Here is a 22,105-nt window from a genome sequence, read left to right as displayed (position 1 = left end):
GAGGAAACTGAGGCAGAGGTTAAGTGATTTGCCTAAGATCACATAGCTAGTAAGTATTTGAAGCCAGATTTGAACCCAGGTCAGACCCCAGTCCCAGGGTTCTACCCACTAAGCCACTTAGCTGCTTCTATTAGTGGAGAGATTACTAATACTAATCCTTCAAAAATTCAAGGGATAATTGTATCTTTTCAATGGCAAGATCTTAATTAGATATAATCAGGATAGAGCCCTCCATTCTGACTCTTGTATTATCTTTGTCCTTATGAGAGAACATAATAATAGGAAGAAATCATCAAAATTAAAATACAGCATAGAGAAAGGTCAAAGCAGTCTGCCCTATCCAACCCTATAGCAATTTACACAGCAGGAAGTGGGACGATTCCTCTTTCTGTGGGGGACATGACAGGAAAACTCCTCTCAGATATCAAGTTAAGGCAGTATACCTCCATTAACATCTCCTCTGGAAATAAAGGTCTTCTAAAGGAAATTGGAAGGTCTTATTAAAAAGCCAAACAAAAGGGAAAAAACAACCTTCACCAATCACGCTCAGCAGAGCTGTGTGGCATTTGCAGCTGCACGATAAAACTACCTCAGCTCACTGGTTCTGTTTGTCCTTGTCCAGTTGAGTGTAAAAAAGGGTCCACCCTAGTCAAAACTGTAATTACTATGATTGTTTCTCTTCCATCCCTTGTCTTCCCTCTGAGATTACCTGACATTTACACTGTGTACCTCATAGGTACACAGTTCTTTGAATGTTGTCCCTTTACTCTCCCCTCTCTAGAATATGAGCTCTTTGAGGGGAAGGACTCTTTTTGCATTTCTTTGTGTCCCCAGTGCTCAGCATAGTGCCTAGCACATAGTAGGTACTTAATAAATATTTCCTGGCTGACTGACAGCATGGTAGAAAGAACACAGGGTTTGGAGCCAAAAGCCCTTGGTTTGAATCTTGACTCTGCACCATAGTAGCTGGGTGACTTTGGATAAATCACTTAGCTTCCCTGCACTTCAGTTTCCTCATCTGTAAGATGAGAGATTGATTAATTGTAATGTAAATCCTAGGATATTTTTTATACATTCCTACCTGGTATCCATCCTTTTTCTCAGTCTCCATCTCCCATCAAAAAAAAAAAGCAGGTTCTTTTATCAATCATTTTACTTGATTGACTGATGTACTGTTTTGAATCAAATTCAATGACACTAAATTGTTACTCCAATTAGGCAATATAATAGAGCTTTTATTGGAATCTGTTGCAAGAGTATCTGGCTTGGTCACCTGATGTCAGACTCATATTCCCATGTGAGATCATGGAATGTTAGATTTGGAAGAGATGTCAGAGGCCTACAAATCCAACCTTTACCTGAAAAAGAATTCATTCTGCCTCATGGTTATCCAGCCTTTGCTAAAAGGCTTCTAGTAGGAGGAGAACCTATTGTCTCCTGAAGCAATGCTTTACTCTTTTGGACATCAGTAATTGTTTAGGACTTTTCCCCCCTTTCTTGTTGTCGTTTTCTGACTCTTCGTGACCCCATTTGGGTTTATCTTGAAAGAGATATTGAAGTGGTTTGCCATTTCCTTCTTCAGCTCATTTTACAGAGGAGGAAACTGTTAAGTGGGGTTAAGTGACTTGCCCAGGGTCACATGGCTAGTAAGTGTCTGAGGCCAGATTTGAACTGGAAGAGGAGTCTTCCTGACTCCAGGCTTCATGCTCAGTGCACTGCACCACTTTATTTTTTTTTCCTTACGTGGAACCAAAATCTATCTCTCTGCAACTTCTATCCACTACTGTAGGTCCTGCCATCTGAGCACAAACAGAACAAGTCTAACCAGTTTTCTCCATGGCAGCCCTTCAACGACTTAAAACCTGCTGTAAAGCCACTCTCCAGTAACCTCTCTTTTACCTCTGAGTGCCCGTAAAGTACAATTACTTACTTTGTACCAATACTTGCTGAAAATACAATATGTTCCAACCGAAAGTCAGGACATATCAGATAAAGGATATTTCTTTTGCAAATCTTTACTACACATATTTTTTTCTTTCCTGTTATTAGGACTAGGTCAGAAAAGTCAGACACATATATAATAGACTTTAAAAAGGAGACAGCTGTGTGTAAGGGCTAAGAGGGCTCACAGCTGCCCAGGAAAATATAGGATGCTCTCCTGATGCTAGTAGTTGGTGAAGTAAGCATGGTTGAAACTTATGTGTTAGGAATCAAAGAGCAGATTTTGAATATGTGGAATATGAACGAATGAATGAAAATGAGTAAATGGATTACTAGAAAAAAAATTATTATTTACTGTGCATCGAGCGCTGTGCTAGAAACATTGGAGATACAAATACAAGAATAAGCCAGTCTTTACCTTCAAGGAGCTTGAAGGTAGAAAGTGTTTGTTTCAGTGACTGAAAGACAATCTGATGAGTTACTATGAGTGTGTAAAAGCTTCAAATAAGCTTCAAATAAAAGTGTGTTATGGAATGACTGTGACAGCGTATGGAGGTATTTGGGTGCAAATCCCTGAGCAATCTAAGGATTCATTTTTGGCCTTTGGATATGGATATATGAAGGGTTTAAGGGTATGTAAAGAGGATATGGGAGCTAAGTGGGAGCTGGCACTTTGCTGCTTCTTAAGTCCCGAGACTGCGTGTATGATGGATTCTAACTTCTAATTCAAAGGGGCAATTCAAGCATTTAGACGCCATGATGAATGAAACCCTAATAGAGGCTATGCCTGATTGGTATGGTTTGGATACTCTAGCACTCTATCTGAAGAGAAAAGAGAGCCCCTGGAGCTGGGGAGTACAGAGAAAAGAGAGGATGATGAGTGGACCCAGAGCTTGCTGAAGGGAAAAGAGGAGGGGAACAAGCATTTTATCAGGCCTCTACTATGTGTTAGTAGGTTCTAATCATATTACAAATAGTATCTTGTTTTATCCTTAGAACAACCCTATGAGGTAGGTGCTATTATATCCATTTTACAGCTGAAGAAACTGAAGGAAAAAAAGGGTGAGTGACTTGCTCCACGTCACATGGCTACTAAGTGTCTGAGGCTAGATTTGAACTCAGATCTTCTTGACTCCAGGCCCAGAATTCTATTGAAGCACTTTGGTGAATGATTAAAGTTGAGAGGACATGTAAGTGGTACCATGTCACTATGGTTATTACAATCAGAGGACAATAGTAAGATTTAAAGTTAGATTACAGCTCCACTGAATTTCCAAATGTTATCTACCAGATATTCTCATCCCTGGATCCTGGGAAAGCTCTTCAAATAAATGCAATAATTCATTTTTTGTTGTTCAAATGTTTTACTAATGAGATTTTATATACGTGTGTGTGTGTATGTGTGTGTGTATTTTTTTTTTGGTTCAAGTTTTATTCAAGATCATATACAAAATGTTTCCAGACCTAAGAGGGTTTAATCCTCCTCCTGTTCCTCCTCTTCATCTTGGTTGCTCTGGAAGTACCGTAACTCATAACTCTTCTTGCTGTTGGCCACCCTCCGCAGCCAATCCCGAAGATTGTTCTTCTTTAAGTATTTCTTTGTCAGGTACTTCAAATACATTTTAGAAAATGGCACCTCTGACGTCACAGTTATCTTACTCTTGCTTCTTTCAATGGTTACGACTCTGCCACCGAGGTTGCCAGCCTTTCCGTTCACTTTGATTTGTTCTTGCAAAAACTGCTAGGAATTAGCTGCATCCATAATCCCATCTTCCACAGGATGGGTACAATCCAGGGTAAATTTAAGGACTTGCTTCTTTTTTTTTGCTGCCCTTCATCACAGCTTTCTTCACAGGAGCCATGGCGATAATGGAGCCAGAAAGGCCATATATTTTATTTTTAACATTGTTACTCCCTGATATCTCCTCCCAGTTTCATGCAACCTCCACCTGCAACAAATAATACAAAACAAATTGATCCAACAGCTGTGTCTGTTATCTAAAAATCTATGCCTTGCTCTGCACTGAGCTGACCACCATTCTGCCCAGACATAGGAAACAATTGATTTCTTCTTCATACACAGCCCTAATGAGAACAAGTGTATATTCTATTTAAATCTAAAAGATATTTCCAGTTGCTGGAAGGTCATATCTTTCTCTGACCTATATATTTCCCAGCTTTAGAATCTTCCTGTGCTCTAACCCTCTTTTTCCCTAACAGCAACATCTCATTTCACTTTTTGTGCACCATAATCTGCTGAGCTATTTAACAGTATCTTTGCCCTGTCACAAATAACTCTTGTCACCACTCAAAACTGTAGATCTTGTATTGTACTCCTTCATCCCCTTCCTTTATTCCCCAGGACATAATCTCCTCTGTACCAGCCAAGGGAAGAATGCCAAACTTGTCCTTGTCCAGAATAGGTGTTGGGGCAGTTAGGTGGCACATTGGATAGAGTAGAAGGCCTAAAGTCAGAAAGACTCATCTTCCTGAGTTCAAATGTGGCCTCAGACACTTAATAGCTATGTGACCCAGGCAAGTCACTTTACCCTGTTTGCCTCAGTTTCCTTATATGTAAAATGAGCTAGAGAAGAAAATGGTAAACTATTTTCTTTGGTAATGGTAAAACAGTATCTTTGCCAAGAAAACCACAAATGAAGTCACAAAGAGTTGGACATGACCAAAAACAATGGAACAGCAAGAAGAAAAAGCTAAGAATGATTTTGACATTTTTCAATACAACAAAATTTTATTTAAAAATGTAAAAGCCATTCCTAGACCAAACAAAGAGCACACTAGCATATGCTAAGACTTCCTCTTGGGCTTGGACTTAGTCCCACCTCTTTGATAGCTTAGCTAGTCCCTCCACCTGCACTCACTCTTCACCTCTCCAATTCATCCTATAGTGATTAATCTTCCTGAAATACACCTTTAAAATTATCACTCTTCTGTTCAAAAACTTCAAATGGCTCTGTACCGCATATAAAACCCAAATTTCTTAGCCCTTAGCATAAAGAGACCTCTATGATTTGGCTGCAACCAATATACGACTAGCCACCCAGCTCCTCTAACCTCTAATCAATTCTATTGCTTAAATACACCTGCACTTTTCTGCCTATTCCCCTCTGCTCATGCAGGTCTCTCTGCTTGGGAGGCTTTTCCTCTCTTTGCCTGCAAAATACCATCTTTCCAATTCAAAGTCCAGCTCTTCTACAAAGGGTTCTCTGATCACCTCAATGGGAAATATCAATCTCTTTCTCCTCTAATTCCTGATAATACCTTATTTGTACCTTGTATGGCCCTTATCACATCCTGCCTTGCATCAGAGTTATTGACACCTCCCCTGTGAAATTAAACTCTTTAATAGTAGAGATTGTTTCTTATACATCTTTGATTACTGGATAAATTAATGAAACAATGACTTTAATATTCAGGGAACCAAATAATCAATATTTTCATGAAAATACATTTCAAATTGAGGGATGAAGCAGATCTCTGGTGAGGTAGTATTTAGAAATGATAACGTCCACAGAATAATAGCTGATTAATCTCTTCACAGTTTTTCTCCAATGTAGGACATTAGGCGACCTTCAGCTTAAGCCATTTTACACACATACATAAACACACAGTCACTCAGGCACGATGTCTTACCTGATTCGCCTTGTAAGTGTGAGCCACAAAACCCCAATGCATTTCAAAACTTAAGGAAAGCTACACTGCAGATACGAGGCTCCTAGCCCATTTCTCGTAGACAAGAAACAAAACCTAAAAGTTAAATGCATCTCAGCCATGGGGAAAGCAGCTGGCTTAATAGCAGGGCCATATGTTTTGTGTGTAGGGAGTATAAATTTGGATCACACAGAGATGATGCTGGTAGAGTCAGGATAAAAATAACCGCTTCCCAATACTCTCAGTATCATGATTATAGCATTCAGATCTTGGGAGCGAGGGTGGCGTGAGCAGCCCAGAGGGGAACCAACCTAGAATGTCACCACCTTCAAGGAATGATGGGGATGTTACCATGCACAACTTTTCTGCGATCTAAAAAGAGCACCAAGGATCCTTTAGTGGAAATCTCCCTTCCTCGTTAGCTAACCTTGAAATCCTGGAGCTGACTTACACCATACTATGTCTGGAATTGTCATCACTTGGGGAGGGTTACAGATTTCAACTGCCTGTTGCTGCCCCCTCACCCCCAGAGAAACTTCCAAAAAAGCCTGAAGCCCAGCAGTTAACCTGGATCTGCAACTTTTCTGTGCTGAGCAAGTCCTGGAAGGAAAACAAAAACACCTTTATAAGCAAGATCGGAAAGAACTGAACTGGGCAAAGATAGGGTCCGGGCATTCTTTGTGTAGTCAGGCAATTTCCCAGAAAGGTTTCAGGTTTTACAGTTAGCTTTTGTAATTCAAAGAAAAGAAAGATAGTAACCTTTTCAGTGAGTGACAGCAGCACCCGAACATAAGACTGTGTGAAAACAGATTACTTTACTCATTGCCTCATACGGTGGGAGGGTTTCATTGTGCAAAACTGGGCTCTGTTGGAGACGGCCAGGCATTCTTTCTTCTTTAGCTCAGGGTCATTTCACCTGGGTGAAGCCCATTGCTTCACTTGGGGTGGGGGGAAGCCCCCAAATCCAGGGTTTTTGTTGTTGGTACTAAGTAGGGATTTATTTGTGTAGGTGTCACAGTGGGGAGAGGGGGTGTCAGGACAGAAAGCATTAAGGAGAGTAAGCTATTGGGTGAAGCATCTCAGTAGCAAAACTGTAACATGATCCCTTTGGGAACTTCATGTGACCTGCCTGGAGCAGATAGTGGCATGGGAGATTCACTTACCTGATGAAGCCATTGTTCCAGTGTGGGCTCAATCTTGCTTCCCACCATGTTTCCTATTTTCCAGGGCCAAGAATGGATAAGGAAGCAGTAATATAGAGGGAAGAGGGCCAGATCCAGTAACATGAAGACTTGGGTTCTACTCCTGCCTCTGATAACTAGAAGGAATGTGAACACAGGCAAAATACCTGGAGTTCACTCTGTCTTCACTTTGGCTTCATCACCCAGTCAATATGTACTTATTAAGCACCTACTATGTGCCAGCACTATGCTAGGTGCTGGGGATACAAGTACAAAAAATGAAACAATCTCTATTCACCTCATTGAATCCCTCTTTTCTTTCAAGAGTCAGCTTATCTTCTCCCTGAAACTTTTCCTAATCCCTCAAATTGCTAGTGCCCTCCCTTTCAAACTACCTTGCATTTAATTACTTTGTATTTATACTATTCTATTTATATTTATTCTATTTATGCTTACCTGTGTCTTCTTGTCTGCCATGTTAAAATGTAAATTCTTTGTAAGTAGGAATTGTGTAATTCATTGTGTTTAAATGCCTAGCACCTAACACAATGCCTGGCACATAGTATGCACTTAATAAATGCTTATTAATTGATTGAGATATCAGGAAAATATCTTAACAGCTTCCTTCATCTCTATCTCTTCTTGTCGCCTTCTGGGTGGTAACTCATGACCTGTCTCCCAGGCACATGGCAAGAGAGCTCATCCAATCAAGAGTTACCGTTTATTATGTTGTCCTCATATCTTTATATCCTCCCCCACTCCCAACCACAGCACTTTTCACAGTGGCTCTTAATAAATGGTTGTTCTTAATAAATGTTGCTGAATTAAAGTTCTGTTTTATTTGAGCCCCTTTAGATCAAAGTGTCTCATATAGTCATCCAACCAGTCATTATAAGTCTTCCAACAAGCCAGATAATATATGGGTGCAGATATGGGGCATTTCTATAAAATATGTCTATACTTTGAATGCTGATTTTTAAAAAATGCTTAACAAACGTAAAGACAAACTGATCATTCCCACATTTGTGCTATAATAGGACTAAGTGGCATTGTCCTTATGTCATATGACCACACTTCCAACGTGGGTCAAAAAAATATGAATCCAGTTGGGTAGGATAACATTCTGATGATCAAATAATCTGAATGAACTTTAAAATGGGATTTAAAAATAGATTATATCCCTGAGACATAAAATTCAGCAACTTATACTTATCTATGTCTTTCTTGTCTTCCCTATTAAAATGTAAGCTCTTTGTAAGTATTAATTGTTTAATTCATTGTTTTTAAATGCCTAGCACCTAGCAACATAGTAGGCATTTAATAAATGCCTCTAATACAGGCAACTATTTCAAGGGCACATGTTATGTGTGAGGCAAAGGGAACCTGTACATACATCCACATAGCAGACAAAAAGGAAAAGCAGAAATACATTCTTATGTGTGTCCATTTGTATGTGGTATGTTGTTTCAAAAAAAAAATCAAAATGCATAGAAACTGATTGGGAATGCAAGTGCCTAACAAAGTACCTTATAGCTAGAGAGCTTGTAAAATAAGAAGCTGTTGATGATTAAAATTATAGACATTTGTTTCCTTAATGTAATGGTGTAATGTACGTGCTATAATGTTGTAATATCAGAATTTTAATTGTAAATAACAGAGTATATAAAGTTTGGGGTTTTTTTGTTTAAAAAACAAAAGCCTCTAGTTTATAATTATATACATTACCTCTGTGAGGTCTGAGTAAATAAATTAATCAAATTACTACCACCACCACCACCACCACCACCACCACCCCACATCCCACCTAAAGTAAGTGATAAAATGCTGGTAACTTAACTGAGTAGAAACTGATCTAGATTGATGAAATCAACCAAAGACATTCTAACTAAGTATATAAATATATATTGTATATAAATGTGGGAGTGTGTGTGTGTGTGTGTGTGTGTGTGTGTGTGTGTGTATTGATCAATTTAGACGTCTCTCATGAGCCATTGGATGGACTGAAACGGGGAGGAGTATTTGTATTGGCCAGTCAGTCAACAATAATTTGTTAAGTGTCTGCTATTTGCCAGGAACTGTGCTAAGTAGCTAAGGACATTTGATCATACCCTGTGGGTCTCCTATAAAATAGCAGATGAGTACAAAACTGAGAGATGGAGATTTCAACCAGAGGCGAATGAGGAGGAAGCATTCTAGACAAAGCCCATGAGGAGTCACTTGGCACTGAGAGAACTTTGGCTTCTGCCTGGACTCCATAGCCCCTACCTTTGACTGGAGGAGGGCCTTATAAATTTCGCAGATCTGAAGGGCTTCCCATCTTTCTTTGGCATTGTGCCACATCTCTGGAACAGCTGGCAACAATGTGTACATGGGGAGCCAAGGATGGACTGAACACAGAATCACAGGTCTAGAAAGAGCCCAGGAAGGAAGCCAAAGAAGTTCTAGAGGGAGCTCCCGGAAGTGCCCCACAGCAGGGAGAAATCGACTTCTAGCAATCAAGAAATGTGAACTACCCCCTTGCCACACACTTGCTGAGTGTGAGCATGTTTTCCACTGTACTCTATATGTACTTATAGGAGTGTGGGGCACAGACTTTGGGGGGGGATCTTCTGTGCCAACTTGCACCATGTTAGTAAATTCCCCTCTAAAAGCTACTTAGGTCTGACTAATAATCGTGATAAAAAAAATACAGTGGTGGGGGCTTGCCCATAGAATTAGAAAGGCCAACCTTCCCCAGGCCCCTTCCTAGACCCTCAAGGTTAACCCTAGGGGACTTCTGGTGCTAAGATGGTGGAGTGAGGAAGGAATCCTCTGAAACCTTTTCAAATTCCCCTCCAAACAACTAGAAAACTGCTTCAGAATTGATCTAGGAGCAGGGAAGCAGCTTACCAGCATGGCAGAAAAGGCCTGTCTCACTGGAGTGGGAGGGGAGGGAGGTCCAAGAGCAGCAGCAGCCGGCCTCACAGCAAGGGGCCTGAAGCAGGACTCCAAGCCTGGGACAATCCACCAACAAGGTCCTGCCCTCCTGCAAGCCAGCAGCCCCCCTAGACAAGTGAGCAGTCTGCGTAGCACAGCAAGTCCCCACCTCAGCAACCCCACCATCAGGCCATCAGCACAGGCCATCAGCAAGGCCTTGACCCTATTGCTGACCAGTAGTAAACCCTGACCCCAGGGCCTGCCAACAGAGAGACTCTTTTTCCATAGCATCCCAGCATCCAGCCCCTGGAGCAGGCCAGCAACTAAACCCCACACTCGGGGGAGGCCAGCATGGAGGCCTCACCCCCAATATAAGCCAACCTTCCAGAGAAAGCAAGCAGTTAAGCTCTGAAGCCCAGTGAAAGTCCTAAGACTCAGAGCCCCAGCACAAAAAACTTGGGACAGTGCATGACCAGTGCCCAACTCTCACATAAAAACTCCAAGTCACAAAAAAGGGCAGAAGAAATTAGAAAAAAAAAAAGAGCTTGGCCAAAGAAAGTTACTATGGTGATAAGGAGGATCAAGACATAAACTTAAAAGAGGACAATAGTGTCAAAATGGCTACACGTGGAGCCTCAGAGAAAAATGTAGTTTGGTCTCAGGCCCAAAAAGAATTCCTGGATGAGCTTTAAAAAAGGATTTTAAAAAGCAAATTAGAGAAGTAGAAGAAAATTGGAAAAAGAAATGAGAATAATATAAGAGAAGTATGAAAAAAGAGTCAATAGCATGTGAAAAGATACACAAAAATTTACCAAGGAAAATAATTCCCTAGAAAATAGAATTGGCAAAATGGGAAAGAAAGTGCAAAAGCTCCCTGAAGAAAACAAATACTTAAAAATCAGAATTGAACAAGTGGAAATAATGATTCTATGAGAAAACAAGATACAATAAAACAAAATCAAAAGAGGAAAAAAATAGAAGAAAATGTGAAATTTCTCATTGGAAAAAGAACTGACCTAGAAAATAGGTCCAGGAGAAATAATATAAGAATTATTGGACCACCTGAAAGCCACAGTAGAAAAAAAGCCTGGATAAGATCTTTTAAGAAATTATCAAAGAAAACTGCCCTGAAAAGCAAAATAGAAATTGAAAGACTCCATAAATCACCACTTAAAAGAGATCCCAAAATGAAAATTCCCAGGAACATCATAGCCAAATTCCAGAGCTCACAGATCAAGAATAAAGTATTGCAAGCAGCCAAAAAGAAATGATTCAAATCTCATGGAGCTACCATTAGGATTACATGGAATTTAGCAGCTTCCACATTAAAGAACTGGAGGGCTTGGAATATGATTGACCAGAAGGCAAAGGGGTTAGAATTACAACCAATAATCACTTACCCAGCAAAACTGAATATAATCTTTCAGGGATAAAATGGATATTTAACAAAATACAGGACTTTCAAGCATTTCTAATTAAAAGACCAGAGCTGAATAAAAAATTTGACCTCCAAATGCAAGACTCAAAGGAAACATAAAAAGGCAAAGAAAGAGAAAACATAAGAAATGCAATAAGGTTAAACTTTATATTTCTATGTGGAAAGATAATATTTGTAACTCAACAACTTTACTACTGTAAGAGCAATTAGAAGGACTATATTCAGGCAGAGGGTATGGCTATAAGATGACTGATGGGATGATACCCCCCCAAAAAAAAAACTTAATAAAGGGGTGAGAAAGAAAACTGCAGTGGAAGAAGGAGGGGGGAGATTGAATAGGAGTAAATTATCCCACATAAAAGAGGCATGAAAAGAGGTATAACAGAAGAGAAGATGAGAGGGGGCATGTGGCAGGCAAAGCTTAAACCTTGCCATCATCAAAATTTTTCAAAAAGGGGAAGAATACTCAGTTGTATATAGAAATCTATCTTACCCCATAAGAAAGTTAAAAAGAACAGGGATAATAGAAGGGGGATGGGGAACTCATATAAAAAAAAAAGGAGGGTATATTGGGGAAGGCAGTGATCAGAAGTTGGGGAAAGCTGTGCTCAGAAGTAAAACACTTGAGAGGAGGGATAGGGTGGGGGGCAGGTAAAAGAGGGGACAGATAAACAAGCGAAAAATAACACAGAGGGAAATACATAGTTATCATAACTAGAAATGTGAAAGGAATGAACTCACCCATAAAATGGAAGCAGATAGCAGAATAGATTAAAAACAAGAATCCTACAATATGTTTCTTACAATAAACACATTTGAAGTAGAGAGATATACACAGGGTAAAGGTAAGGGGTTGGAGCAAAATCTATTATTCTTCAGCTGAAGCAAAGAAAGCAGAGGTAGCAATCATGATTTCAGAAAAAGAAAAAGCAAAAACAGATCTAATCAAAAGACATAAGGAAGGAAACTATATCTTGCTGAAAGGTATGATAGACAATGAAGTCATATCAATACTAAACATATATGCATCAAATGGTGTAGCATCTGAATTTTTAAAGGAGAAATTGAATGAGTTACAGGAGAAATAGATAATAAAACTATACTGGGGGGGACCTCAACTCCCCATCTCAGAACTAGATAAATCTAACAAAAAAAAAACAAGAAAGAAGTTAAGGAGGTAAATAAAATTCTAGAAAACTTAGATATGATAGATCTCTGGAGAAAACTGAATGGGAATAGAATGGAATATACCTTTTCTCAGCAGTATATGGTATCTACACAAAAATTGACCGTGTATTAGGACATAAAAACCTCACAACCAAATGCAGAGAAACAGAAATAGTAAATGCACACTTTTCAGATTATAATGCAGTAATAATTACATTCAATAATGGAAAATAGAGAGATAAAAAATTAATGGGAAATTAAATAATTTAATCCTAAAAAATGAGTGGGTCAAAGAATAAGTCATAGAAACAATCAATAATTTCATTAAAGAAAATGACAACAATGAAACAACATACCAAAATTTACGGAATGCAGCCAAAGAAATACTTAGGGGAAAGTGTATATTTCTAATATAACATATAATATATAATATAAAGAAAAGGCATATCAATGAATTGAACATGCAACTAAAAAAACTAGAAAAAGAACAAATTTAAAAATCTCAAATTAAACACCACATTGGAAATTCTGAAAATCAAAGAAGAAATTAATAAAACTGAAAGTAAGAAAACCATTGAACTAATAAATAAAAGTAGAAGCTGGTTTTATTTTTTAAAAATCAATAAAACAGATAAACCATTTGTTAGTTTGATTTAAAAAAAGGAAGGAAGAGGGGCAGCTAGGTGGTGCAGTGGATAGAGCACTGGCCCTGGAGTCAGGAGGACCTGAGTTCAAATCCAGCCTCAGACACATAACACTCACTAGATGTGTTACCCTGGGCAAATCACTTAACCCTACTGCCTAGCCAAAAAATTTAAAAAAATTTAAAAAATAAAAATAAAACAGGAAAGAAGAAAACCAAATTACTAGCATCAAAAATAAAAGAGATGAATTTACCAACAATGAAGAAGGAATTAAGACAATTATTAGGAGCTATTTTGCCCAATTATATGCCAATAAACTTGACAATCTAAATGAAATGGATGAATATCTGCAAAAATATAAATTACCCAGATTAACAGAAGAAGAAACAAAATAATTGTTTAATGCAATCTTAGAGAAAGAAATTGAACAAGCCATCAAGGAAATTTCTTAAAAAAAAAAAAACAACCCAGAACCAGATGGATTCACAAGCAAATTCTGCCAAACATTTAAAGAACAATTAATCCCAATACTATATAAACTATTTGGAAAAACAGGCAAAGAAGGAGTTCTACCAAGTTTTTTTCACATCACAAATATGGTGCTGATACCTAAACCAGGAAGAGCCAAAACAGAGAAAGAAAATTATAGACCAATTTCCCTAATGAATATAGATGCAAAAATTTAAATAAAATGTTGGGAAAGAGATTATAGCAATATAGCACAAGGATCATGCACTATGACCAGGCAGGATTTATACCAGGAATGCAGGGCTGGTTCGATATTAGGAAAATTATCAGCACAATTGACCATATCAATAACAAAACCAACAGAAAGTATATGATTATCTCAATAGATATAGAAAAAGCCTTTGACAAAATACAGCACCTCATTCCTATTAAAAACACTAAAGAGCCTAGGAATAAATGGAGCTGTCCTTAAAATGATAAGTAGTATTTATCTAAAACCATCAGCAAGCATTATCTGTAATGAAGATAAACTAGAAGCTTTCCCAGTTCAACAAGGGGTGAAGCAAGGATGACCATTATCACCTCTATTATTTAATATTTTACTAGAAATGTTAGCTATTGCAATAAGAGAAGAAAAAGAAATTAAAGGAGTTAGAATAGGCAATGAGGAAACAAAACTATCACTCTTTGCAAATCATGTGATGGTATACTTAGAAAATCCTAGTGAATCAACTGAAAAACTAGTTGAAACAATTAACAACTTTAGCAAAGTTGCAGGATACAAAATAAACCCACGCAAATCATCAGCATTTCTATATATTACCAACAAAGTCCAGCAGCAAGAGATAGAAAGAGAAATTCTATTTAAAATAACTGTAGACAATATAAAATACTTGGGAGTCTACCTGCCAAGACAAACCCAAGAACTATGTGAACACAACTATAAAACATGAATAAAGTCATATCTAAACAACTGGAAAAATGTTAATCACTCACAGGTAGGCCAAGCCAATATAATAAAAATGACAATTCTACCTAGATTAATTTATTCAGAGCCATGCCAATCAAACTATTAAAAATTATTTTATAGAGCTAGAAAAAATAACAAAATTCATCTGGAAAAACAAAAGCTCAAGAATATCAAAGGAATCAATGGAAAAAAATGTGAAAGAAGGTGGCCTAGCCATACCAGATATCAAACTGTATTATAAAGTGGTAATTATGAAAACAATTAAGCATTGGCTAAGAAGTAGGGTGGTGGATTAGTGAAATAGATTGGGTACAAATTACATTATAGTAAATGATCATAGTGATCTAATATATGATAAACCCAAAGATCCAAGATTTGGGGAGGAGGAGGAATCATTATTTGACAAAAACTGCTGGGAAAACTGGAAAAACATTTCATGCTATATACCAAGATAAGGTCAAAATGGGTACATGATTTACACCTGAGGGTGATACCATAAGCAAATTAAGAGAGTTTATCTGTCAGATTTATGGATAAGGATTTAGGACCAAAGAAGATACAGAAAGCATTACAAAATGTAAAATAGATAATTTTGATTATATAAAATTGAAAAGTTTTTGCACAAATAAAAGCAGTGCAACCAAAATTATAAGGAAAGCAGAAAATTAGAAATTTGCAACATCTCTAATAAAGGTCCAATTGCTCAAATATATAGAGAACGGAGTCAAATTTATAAACATACAAGTTATTCCACAGTTGATAAATGGTCAAAAGATATGAACAGGCAGTTTTCAGACATCATATGACTATCTATAGACATATGAATCACTACTGATCAGAGAAATGCAAATTAAAGCAACTCTGAGATACCACCTCACACCTATCAGAGTGGCTAATATGACAAAAAAGGAAAATGTTAAATTTTGGAGGGGATGTGGGAAAACTAGGACACTAATGCATTGTTGGTGGAGTTGTGAAGTGATCCAACCGTTCTGGAGAGCAATTTGGAACTCCAAAGGGCTACAAAACTGTGCATATCCTTTGACCCAGCATTACCACTGCTAGATCTTTATCTCAAAGACATCCCCCAAAAGGGGAAAGGACCTATTTGTACAAAAGTATTTATAGTAGCTTTTTTTGTGGTGGCTAAGAATTGGAAATCAGATGCCAACAACTGGGGAATGGCTGAACAAGCTGTGGTGTGTGATTGTATTGGAATATTATTGTGCTATAAGAAATGACAGGCAGAATGACTTCAGAAAAACCTGGAAAGACTTACATGAACTGATACATACTGAAGTGAACAGAACCAGGAGAATGTTGTACAGAGTAACAGCAATATTGTTCAATGAAGAACTGTGAATGACTTGATATTTTCAGATACGATGATCCACCAAGACAATCCCAAAGGACTAATGATGAAGCATCTCCCTCCAGAGAAAGAATTGATATTGATTGAATGCAGAATGAAGCATGCTATTTTTCACTTTCTTTCCTTCATTTTTTTCTTTTATTTAAGTCTTCTTGTACAAAATGACTAATATGGAAATGTTTTACATAATGGCACATGTATAACCTATATCTGATTGCTTGTTGTCTCAAGTGGGGGGGAGGGAGGGAGGAATAGAATTTGGAACTCAAAATTTTAAATAAAAATGTTTTTAAAACATTCCCTGAGGAAATGTAGTAGCCATACTCTAGTATATGACTTGTCAGTGCCAGTGGGGAGTTAGGATAATTGCCTCAAAGAATGTGCTACTAAACTACACCATGCTGTAATATATGCATACAAATTACATACGAGATTTTTTTAGTTTATAACTATGATTTCATCAACACATAGAACTCCCAATTTGGAAATTCCCTTAAATGACACACATCAGCAACTCAGCAAATTAGTCTTATAGATTTGTCTCAGGACACTGAGAAGTTAAGTGAATTGTCAATGTTTACATATAGCTACTATGTGCCAGAGACAGGACTCTGATGCCAGACCTTCCTATCTACAAAACCAACCTTCTATTCCCTATGCTATATTGCTATCCATTTTTTTTTTATTTTTTGTTTTTATAAATATACTTGAGTAGATCAATGATACCATCACTTCAGGAGTTTCCTCCCATCCTCTAATGATGTAGAGTACAACCAATTCATGCCTTCCCATTTTCAATGACTCTTACCCATGTCCTCCCAAAAGTTTATCACAGGAGTTCCACCTGACAGGCTAAAATTCTTCCTCTCTTTTTTCCTGACATCACAAATGCACCACTAGAAAATTCTATTGTCCCCCTGATGTTCCTAGCTCTTCCCACATGACCAGCTCATCTTCCCTTCCTATTATATACTTCCTTGGTGACTCTCTTCTTTGGAGTTTCTCATTGGTTATGTAGTGCATCCTTCTCAGCTCCACCATGTACCTCTGATTGCCCTCTGATTGTTACTCATTTCTAGTTTTTAGAGTCAGTGGTTCCATCTATCACTGCCATATAGCAGCACTAGTAAAATGTTAGCAATAGAAAGATGGGCTTTTGTTTTCATGGAAAATTGGGAATTGCAATTTCCCAAAATCAATTCAACATGCTCTGCTCTTCTTTTTCTACTCTGGTCATAACTTGTCCATTTCTACTCTCTGGCCCTGATATGCATACTTTTAGACAAGTTCTATATGCTTTCCATTGAAATGCAAGTCAAATTCCGGGCAATAAACATTTCTCATCCACTTGGTCTTTTTTGTATGGATAGACAGGTCAAATTCTTTTTCTTGAATCATTATTAAATTTTATTTTTAATTTATGGAATAAAACAAGTATTTCCATAACATGGTACAATTGAAAAGATGATTGCGCATGAAACTGCAAATCTGCTATGCACAATTTGCAATTCCCTTCAAATATACAATAAAATTAATGTAGATTTCTTTTTTTTCTTCCCCTCCTCCTTCCTGCCCTAGAGATGGCTACCATTAGACCAAATAGGTATAAATATATGTAAAATTATTCTATACATAGTTTTTCCATTTTTTTAAAAAAAAATCCTTTTGAGCGATTGCAGAGCCCTTCAAGGAGATGGCAACGTTCTGGAGCTCGATGCAATCAACACAATGTCATCCACAAATAAGGATATCTGAAGGATGGATCCCACAATCCATAGGGATTCCCTCTTCAACTCATACTGTCTACTCTATCACCATGGCAAATACTTTTGGGAAGTATACATTTCCCTATTTTATGCCTTATCTGATGTTTATTATCATAGGATCATTATATTTTCCTTGAATGACCTTGATGTTATATTTAAGCATATACATGTATGGGTACATTGACATACATACATTATAAGAATAAACATCAATATCTAAGTGTCTTGTACATAGTAGGCATTTGCTAAACATTCAATTGACTACATACATATGCGCATATACATACACACATGTGAATCATTTAAGAGAGATGTGAGTGACTGACTGTCAACCCTCACTTGAGTGACTTTAGGGCAGTTTTTCTAGGAGTTTGCCTAGATCTTAATATAAAATAACATCAGGCAAGTCAGTTATAGGCAGGAGGATATCCAAGACTAGTCACCAAGTATTTATTCAGCACTTGCTATGTGTCAGACGCTGTGCAAATGCTGGGAATGCAAATACAAGCAGAAAGATAGTTCCTGCCCTCAGGAAGCTTACATTCAGGGGGCAGCTAGGTGGCACAGTGGATAGAGCACTGGTCGGGAGGACCTGAGTTCAAATCTGGCCTCAGACCAAACACTTGACACTTACTAGCTATGTGACCCTGGGCAAGTCACTTAACCCCAATTGCCAAAAAAAAAAAAAGAGCTTACATTCAAATGGAGGAAGACAACACATAAAAAGATGCTGAATGAAGTGGGGAGTGGAGAGGGAGAAGAGATGAAGGTACTGGGACCTGGGACTTTGTAAGGGAAGTTCAAAGAGTCAGGAGGTCAGCCTATAGAAGAACGAAATCATCGTTGGCCTCTGCCTCCCCCTAAAAATAGAGGTTAGAAAGGAATTAGTGACCCATCAGAAAGAGAGGCCAAAGGGGCAAAGATGTGGAAAGGTGTGAATCCTATGTGTGAATTCCAGGGATGGAGTGAGTTTCTAGAGTGAAAATTTCCTGAGGCATTATAAACATCCAGTAGAGTCAGGAGTACAACCTGGAGAGGAAGAAACAAAATTGTCATCAAACACAGGTCGGCAGTTTTCTAAGAAAAACCTTCCTATCTGCAGAAATAATTTGCAATTTCATTAAAGATGAATTAGTACCATATTACCATTTCAGATTGTATCATGTAGGCATTGTCTCCAGAGGTTGACTTGTCTTCTCCTCTCTATTCATAAGCTTAACTGTGTTCACATGAGTTCTTAGGGTACTGTAGATCACTCAATGAAAATGAATCTCTCTCCCTCAGCCCTCCTTGTCTTTCACTTGCTTCATAATTACAGGGGAAGTGGGGATGGGAGTGGAGAGGAGTGTTACTTATCGACTTTTGGCTCAGCAGAAATGAAGAAAGTCTGCTGTCTATGACCTGGGCTCCCCAAAGGAACTATATTTATATTGCACCTGATATTTTACATAATATCCAAGTGAAAGGATAAACTTGGCCAGCATCTCCCCACAAATCATTCATCACTCTTGCAAGTGGCTGGCACCAGTCCATACTGTTTCCTTCCCAGCCTAATGTAAGTTATTTTGTGGCAACTTCTCATGTCCCATTTAGAAGAGGGCTCCCAGCGGGAACAAAACTCCACCTTCTCCCCCAGAGACTCCTCAGAAGAGCAGCCCAAAGCCTCAAGCATGTGACCCAGGCCGGCTCATGGAGACAAATCCAGACACTAATTTGAAGCGTGGTTGCCTAAATGGACAAGGGGAAAATAAAAATCCCTTCTATGATCTAATTCCAGAAAATAGGAAAGGATTCTTTATCTGTAGGCCAACTTGGGGGCAACAAAGCAGGACCCCTTTCTTTACTGAGCACAATAAGGGAAGGTACACAGACATTTTGTTATTGTCATTGATAAGAAATCCTCCTATTTTCTGTTCACATGCTCCATCCCCAACCTCTTCATCCCAAAGCACTGACCAATCACATCAAGAACTTCATGGAATAAAAACATTGAGTCATCTTAATCTCAACATGTTCAAAATTGAACCATCTTTCCTCATGTCTTCCAAACATCCCTACTGATACTGGAGGCACCAACGTCCTTCCAGTCCCCCAAGCTTTAAACTTGACATTTTTCTCAACTCCTCACTCTCTTGACCCCATGTGTCCAATCAGTTGCCAAATCTTGTCATTTCTGCCTTCACGACATCTCTCACCTCCCACCCTTCTCTCCATTCACACAGCTGCCATTTTAATTCAGGATCTCATCTCTTCTTGTCTAGATGATTGCAACAGCCTCCTAATTGGTCCCCTTGCCTCAAGTCTCTCATCACTCCCATCCTCCCACATAATGTATAAAGTGATTTTCCTTAGACACAAGTCTGGTCATGTGACTCTATTCAATCAACTCCAATGGCTTCCTATGACCTGTGGGATAAAATAAAAACTCCTCTGTTTATCTTTTAAAGACCTTCACAACCTGGCCTCAGCCAATATTTCCAGCTTCTTTAGACATTATTCCCCAACACAAACTTTGTAATCCATCCAAACTGGCTTTTTCTTTATTCATCACATACTCCATTCCCCGACTCTTTACCTTTTCACTGGCTGTTTTCCATGTCTGGCATACGCTCTTACCTTACCACCAACTCAAAGAACCCTTCTCTTCCTTGAACATACAACTCAAGCCCTATCATCTGCCTGAAGTCTTTCCTGATCCCTGGCCCCAAATTTCTAATTGTTGTCATTTTTCAATTGTGTCTGACTCTTCCTGACCCCATCTTGGATTTTCTTGTCACAGATACTGGAGTGGTTTGCCATTTCCTTCTCCAGCTTATTTTACAGATGACGAAGTGAAGCAAACATGGTTTGGTGACTTACCCAGGGTTACACAGCTAGTAAGTGTCTGAGGCCAGATTTGAACTCAGGAAGATGAGTTTTCTTGACTCCAGACTTAGGACTCTATCCACTGTGCCACCCACCTCTCAATTTCTAGTCCTCACCTCCAAATCTACCTTGAATTTAACTATATAAATATGTATGTGGAGAGAGAGAGAGAGAGAGAGAGAGAGACAGACAGACAGACAGACAGACAGACAGACAGACAGATAGATATGTCTCCCCTTTAGAATGTAAGCTCTTTGGGAGTAGGGATTGTCTTATTATTTGAACTTGGTACTGTGGCTGTGTCCATAGCCCTAGTCAGTGCCCGACAAGTTAAAACTTAATAGAAACTTTTTAACTGATTAATTGCCTCTCACAGCATTCTGGTCAGTCATCATTAATAATCTTCACAGAATCAGGGCTGGATGAGACTTTAGTAACCAGCTAGTAGAAGCTTCTCATCATATAGATGAGGAAACTGAGGCCCTTGGAGGGGGCCTCAAGGTGGTTTCAAACCAAGTTCCTCTTAGTCTTAATTCTGCACTCTTTCTGCTATACCACAGTGCCTCAATCAATGACAATAATATTAATATAAGAAATAATAATAGCTCACATTCACAGAACAATTTAGCATTTATACAGCGCTTTCCCATAACAGCCTTGGGAGGTAAATAGTGCAGAATATTATTGTCCCCATTTTACAGATGAAGAAACATTAGTTGAGAAAGGTTAAGAAATGTTTCCATGGTCAGTTTAGACTGCTCATTGATTTTACTGTATCTTTTTTACTTGGAGGCTCTTCCCCTCCCCCATCCCCAAAGGTTTAGATGTTTATCCACAAAGAAAAATAACTGGTCCAGACAGTGAGATTTGTCTAACATATGAATCTGATCAAGATTAAAGCTTTCTCAACTTTAAACTGAAAATGGAAGAGGAGGGAGAAAACTTCCTTTGATCTGTTAAATCAGACAAAGTAGAAACTAGTAGATACAACACAAAAAGAAGAATATCAGTAGAGAGGACCAGTGATTTACAGAGACAAGATCCAAGAAGAGCACCAGCAATAAAATCCATAGCCTCAGATGTCCATGCACAAATTGACAAAGCAGGGGTAACAAACCAAGCAAATGAAAACTCCTAAAGCAAGAACATAAATTTGATTTCCTAACTCAAATATGGTTTGTTCAAAAAGAACAGAATAGGTTAAAAAAAAAAAGGAATGGGGAGCCATGGAAGAACATTGTATATTAAGAAGATATGCTCCTCTGCAGAAATCCCTGAATTAGAAGAGGGTAGCTATTCAGTGAGCATCTATGGTCAATTTTGACTTAGAGGGAGGTAAGATCCCAGAGGGTCTTCTCTCACCCTACATGAATCAACATTGGGATCAATTCCTTGAATGAAGGCATAGATAGCAGCATAGTTAGCAACTCTGCAAGCAACATGAAACTGGGATGATTCAGTTAACATGTTAAAGGACAAAGCAAGAATCTGAAAAGATCTCCACAGAAGCTCACAATGGACCAGATCTGATAAAATGAAATTTAACAGGGAAAAATATAAAGTCATCTTCTAGTCAGGTTCAAAAGTCTCTAGGTTTCCTTACATCTATAAAGCCTATGATCCCATTAAAGTCATCAGTAAATGTTGGAATTGTATACTATGAAAATACAATACAATAAAAATCCTTGGAACTTTAGAATTGGAACAG

At 38.3% G+C, this 22,105-nt stretch overlaps 1 pseudogene across 1 annotated transcript in view; it reads right to left on the bottom strand.

The window, feature by feature from the left end:
* Nucleotides 1–216: 216 nt before the first annotated feature.
* The window catches only part of LOC110215695 (large ribosomal subunit protein eL22 pseudogene), a 50,708-nt pseudogene continuing 28,819 nt past the window's right edge, over nucleotides 217–22,105 (bottom strand). Inside the window, exon 4 of the transcript XR_013486141.1 lies at nucleotides 217–3,890. The product of XR_013486141.1 is annotated as a large ribosomal subunit protein eL22 pseudogene (transcript). The remainder of the gene's footprint in view (nucleotides 3,891–22,105) is intronic.

This window comes from Phascolarctos cinereus, unplaced genomic scaffold, assembly GCF_003287225.1.
Source record: "Phascolarctos cinereus isolate Bilbo 61053 unplaced genomic scaffold, phaCin_HiC Scaffold_4;HRSCAF=312, whole genome shotgun sequence".
Taxonomy (NCBI): Eukaryota; Metazoa; Chordata; class Mammalia; order Diprotodontia; family Phascolarctidae; genus Phascolarctos; species Phascolarctos cinereus.
Note: the sequence above shows the minus strand (reverse complement) of the source record. Positions and strands in the feature narration are given on the sequence as shown.